General features: G+C 36.4%; 1 pseudogene; it reads left to right on the top strand.

Annotated features, from left to right (window-relative positions):
• The first annotated feature begins 747 nt into the window (after window positions 1-747).
• LOC116889034 lies at window positions 748-5157 on the top strand (annotated as a pseudogene).
• Window positions 5158-5864: the final 707 nt, after the last annotated feature.

Below are 5864 nucleotides of genomic sequence, written 5' to 3'. Positions count from 1 at the left end.
CTTTTGGAAGTCAGCATCACTGTCAATTTATTTTTAAAATATTTATAAATTTCTAAAAAGTTTTCCATTTCAGAAAAAGTATATAAGTATAACATTCCACACTGTTATTTTGATCTATTTAATGTTCCTTTTTGGTATGCATGTTTCTTTTCTTTTTAAAATCACTCTCTTACACTGGGCAGTAACTAAAATTTGCAATTAGAAGAAAAGATAAAAACAAGTATTTGATATTTTATTTAGTTATTAGTAATAGCGTTCCATTTCACAAGCCCAAGAAGGCAAAAAAGACCACTGACGTAAGAGTTAGAAGTTTGTTGGTACCATTTACACATATGCACCTCTGGGACTATTAAGTGTGAACAAGCCATGCTTGTCTAAAATAGCTCTTCAGCTTTTTCTGATTGGTACATTCGTACAGTTTCCTAAACATGAGTATTTGAATTTCACTCTCTCTTTCATGTATAACAGGGGCATAATGATTGTGTAGTTCTGACTGGAGATTTAGGCATATAATACGTGTTAAACTCCATGAAGTGTGTATAAATGAGGCTCCAAATAATCAAAGCACAGGACAGAACTGTAAAGGTTTGTGTTACCCAGCAGTTGGTTGGTGAGACACTGTTCTTAATTGAAATGTCTGCCTAAAAGAATTTCTTTTCTTAAAGTTGATTCACCTCTTGTGTGATTTTATTTCTGCTCAACGTTTCTGGTTGGTTTGAAGATATTTATGATCACAGCATCTTACAAATGGATCACCTCACCCTTGATACACGAAGGTAAAATATTTGTGGGCTTTCAAACTGGGTCAATATGAAACATATGCATCTACTCCAAAGGATTGAGACAAGGGGAGAACAAGTCTGCTAGAACAGCTTATTTGTTTGGCATAGCAGCATTTCTACCTTTGTATTGTTATAAATGAAACCTCACTGCTCCTACAGTCTACTGCCTCAGATCTGCCTTGATAAATAACAAGATTTGAATAGGAAATTACTGGCAACACCATCAATTGAAATCATATCTTTGGCTATAACTTTTCAAGTGTTATAGCTACTGTCTTCTCAAATTGGGAAGCACATTCCTTGGTAAGTGTAGAGTGGGTACCTGGGATGGAAATTTTCCTAACAAATAGATCCTGATTTTAGTACAGACAAACTTCTGCATGGACAGTGGCAATGAGATTTACTACATACCTGTTTCCTGTAAACATTTGGCCCCTTGGTGTTCTTCTCAAGTAATATATGGCATCCCTTGCATCATGGTTTTCAATGAACATTAACACTAACCATTTTCAAAATTTTGAATTTATGACAAATCTAAATGAATTTATGCATATATTACACGTGTGAGATATATATATATATACATATATATATACATATATATATGCATTATATATATGTATGCATTGCTAAAAGTTAGACACAAAAAAGTCGGGATAGTTTATATGCAAAAATCAAATTAGGTTCAATTTCTGAAAGTGGACATTTAAATACATTATGAGTAAATTATGAAAATGTGAACAAGCCCTCATGATTTATGCACAGATTTTGGCTATTGCTGCTGAAGAATGATTCCAGGTCTCTTCACAAGTATAGCAATCACTCTTCCAAAGAGGATTAGCTTTGGTATAGATATTTATATATTTTGAAAGTCATTGTCCCTATGCCTTTAATTAAAAATTTGTCAAGATTTTTAAAAATTTTACATTTCAAAAAATATACAAGAAACATATTCACCTTTTGGCATGCATATTTTGTGTTCCTATTTGAAAGTGTATTGGTTTGTGTTCAAGTGTCTGTCAAAGCATGTATACATATATAAAACTATACATGTTTCTTATATAGAATTTGTGAATGCATCATTATACCATATCGATTACTTGTCATTTTTCTTTTTCTTTCAGCAGACTTCAGTTTGCAATAGTCATATGATAGTCCTAGAAGGCAATTTAGAAATGATATTTGAACATTCTTGTTTTTGTTGCTTTGATTTGTTTATTGCATTTATGCATTGAATGCAAAGATAATAAAACAAATCTTACATATGATAATACATTTTTTCTATTAATTTCAAATGTTAAAATTCTTAGTGGATACATTTTAGTATTTGGCAGATACAATGAAATTTCAAATGAAAACCATTTGGAGATGGGAATCCTCTTATTGTCATGTATTTCCAGGCTTCTTATACTGTTACTTGTAGCATGGCAGAAACTACTAATTCATAGACTACTTATATACAACTATGTGAAAACATGGACAGAGTCTGAGATATTTGTCTTCCATAGGTGGGGAATATTTTTTTTCTAGATTCTTATGTGTCCCTGCCTTGACTTAACACTTGTTCAAGATTTACCAATGGAAAGAAGTGCATCTAAAAGCTGAGTGGCTTCCTTATCAGATTATCAGCTTTCATGTTTCAAATGCTCATTGCAACCAGCTTATGCTGTGAGAATTTGACAACCATGTTTTACTGTTTGTGTCTTTGGACTGTGAGAAGCATATTAGTCTCAACAGTTCAACATCTCTGGGACACTAACCAAGATGCTGGTGTATACTCTAGTGATTCAGTTGAAATATTTCAACTGGATTTTTGGATGCACAAGACCTGATAATATGGGTCATTTTTATGAAGCCCATGGTTCTGGTTTTCATTGCAATGGCCATCAAAATCAACTGCATGAAATACCCATTTGTGGACATGCAGATATATTTCTATGTCTCAATTTTGTCTGTTAACACTATGTTCAAATTTGTTTCTGTGACATGGAACCACATAGTGATGTTTATGGTCAAACCACTCTTTACTTTTCATCTGATTTTGCTGTTAAGAAAGAAGCTTTAAGAAGCAAACAGTCATGGATTGGCAGGATTAATATAGTAAAAGTGGCCATTTAACAAAAAGCGATCTACAGATTCAATGCAATCCCCATCAAAATACCAAACCATTTTTTCAGAGAGTTAGACAGAACAATTTGCAAATTCATCTGGAATGACAAAAAAAAACCCAGGATAGCTAAAACTATTCTCAACAATAAAAGGAATTCTGGGGAATCACTATCCCTGAACTCAAGCAGTATTACAGAGCAATAGTGATAAAAACTGCACGGTATTGGTACAGAGACAGACAGATAGACCAGTGGAATAGAATTGAAGACCCAGAAATGAACCCACACATCTATGATCACTTAATTTTTGACAAAGGAGCCAAAACCATTAAATGGAAAAAAGGATAGCATTTTCAGCAAATGTTGCTGGTTCAACTGGAGGTCAACATGTAGAAGAATGCAGATCGATCCATGCTTATCACCCTGTACAAAGCTTAAGTCCAAGTGGAACAAGGACCTCCACATCAAACCAGATACATTCAAACTAATAGAAGAAAAAGTGGGGAAGCATCTCAAACACATGGGCACTGGAGAAAATTTCCTGAACCAAACACCAATGGCCTATGCTCTAAGATCAAGAATTGACAAATGGGATCTCATAAAACTGCAAAGATTCTGTAAGGCAAAGGACACTGTGGTTAGGACAAAACAACAACCAACAGATTGGGAAAAGATCTTTACCAATCCTACAACAGATAGAGGGCTTATATACAAAATATACAAAGAACTCAAGAAGTTAGACCACAGCGAGACAAATAACCCTATTAAAAAATGGGGTTCAGAGCTAAACAAAGAATTCACAACTGAGGAATGCCGAATGGCTGAGAAACACCTAAAGAAATGTTCAACATCTTTAGTCATAAGGGAAATGCAAATCAAAACAACCCTGAGAATTCACCTCACACCAGTGAGAATGGCTAAGATCAAAACCTCAGGTGACAGCAAATGCTGGCAAGGATGTGGAGAAAGAGGAACACTCCTCCATTGATGGTGGGATTGCAGACTGGTACAACCATTCTGGAAATCAGTCTGGAGGTTCCTCAGAAAATTGGACATTGAACTACCTGAGGATCCAGCTATACCACTCTTGGGCATATACCCAAAAGATACCCCAACATATAACAAATACAGGTGCTCCACTATGTTCATAGCAGCCTTATTTATAAATAGCCAGCAGCTGGAAAGAACCCAGATGCCCTTCAACAGAGGAGTGGATACAGAAAATGTCGTACATCTACACAATGGAATACTACTCAGCTATCAAAAACAATGACTTTATGAAATTCATAGGCAAATGGATGGAACTAGAAAATATCATCTTGAGTGAAGTAACCCAATCACAGAAAATCACCCATGGTATGCACTCATTGATAAGTGGCTATTAGCCCAAATGCTTGAATTACCCTAGATGCACAGAACACATGAAACTCAAGACGGATGACCAAAATGTGAATGCTTCACTCCTTCTTTAAAAGGGGAACAAGAATACCCTTGGCATGGAATAGGGAGGCAAAATATAAAACAGAGGCAGAAGGAACACCCATTCAGAGCCTGCCCCACATGTGGCCCATACATATACAGCCACCAAACTAGATAGATGGATGAAAGAAAGAAGTGCGGGCCGACAGGAACTGGATGTAGATCTCTCCTGAGAGACACACCCACAGTACAGCAAATACATAGGCGAATGTCAGCAGCAAACCACTGAACTGAGAATAGGACCCCCGTTGAAGGAATCAGAGAAAGGACTGGAAGAGCTTGAAGGGGCTCGAGACCCCATATGAAAAACAATGCCAACCAACCAGAGCTTCCAGGGACTAAGACACTACCCAAAGTCTATACATGGACTGACCCTGGGTTCCAACCTCATAGGTAGCAATGAATAGCCTAGTAATAGCACCAATGGAAGGGGTAGCCCTTTGTCCTGCCAAGACTGAACACCCAGCGAATGTAATTGTTGCGGGCAGGGTGGTAATGGGGGAAGGATTGGGAGGGGAAGCCCGTATAGAAGGGAAGGGGGAGGGGTCTAGATGGATATTGGCCTGAAACCAGGAAGGGGAATAACAATTGAAATGTAAATAAGAAATACTCAAGTTAATAAAGATAAAAAAGAAGTAAATATTTACCTGCTGTGTTGCCAGTAGATCTCAGGATATCCACCATGTCACTCTGGTGTGGTCATGTTTCTGTCTGAGATAAGCTATTTAAGACTAGAGAGTCCTGTAAAGACCAAGTGTGTTTCCATAGAGGCACTTCTAGATGCCTGAAATGGGGCCTTCTGCATTTATCACATCTGTTAAAATGGTCCCAGAGAAGTTTCTTATTCCTACAGGAAACTCATTTGGCCCTCAACTCACTATAAATAAATTTGTTCTTTATCAAGTTTTACTTGGGTGTGTTTAAGCTTTTTTCATCCTCTATATCTCTTAACTTATTCATTTTTTAAAATATTTTTCATATCCCAAATCTGAAGCCTACGAAATATTTTCAGATTTTGCCCACAGGCAGTAATAGGTAAATGTGTATCTCAAATAGAGATTGCTAAAGTAAAGGAAATGTGCCTGGCAAAATCTTTTCACAAGTTTGTTGATGACTGAGCAATGAAATGTAACCACATTTCTGCGTGGAGAACATCAGGCACAAACAAATACTAAAGGGCTTATATAAAACCTTATGCTTTACAGAATCTTTTCAATTTAATGAAGTGTCATTTGGCCATTGTTGATCATAGAGCATAAGCCATTGGTGTTCTGTTCAGGAAAATTTCCCCAGTGCCCGTAAGTTTGAGGCTGTTCTCCACTTTTTCTTCAAATAATTTGAGGGTATCTGGGTTTTATGGAGGCTCTTGATTAGCTTGAACTTGAGGTTTATACAGAACAATAAGAATGGATCAATTTGCATTCTTCATCATTCTGACTGCCATTTGAATCAGCACCATATGTTGAAAAGTCTGTCTTTTTTCCACTTTAAGTTT

The sequence above is a fragment of the Rattus rattus genome, chromosome X, assembly GCF_011064425.1.
Source record: "Rattus rattus isolate New Zealand chromosome X, Rrattus_CSIRO_v1, whole genome shotgun sequence".
In the NCBI taxonomy this organism is placed as follows: domain Eukaryota; kingdom Metazoa; phylum Chordata; class Mammalia; order Rodentia; family Muridae; genus Rattus; species Rattus rattus.
The sequence above is the reverse complement of the archived record's forward strand: the minus strand, read 5'-3'. Positions and strand labels throughout refer to the sequence as shown.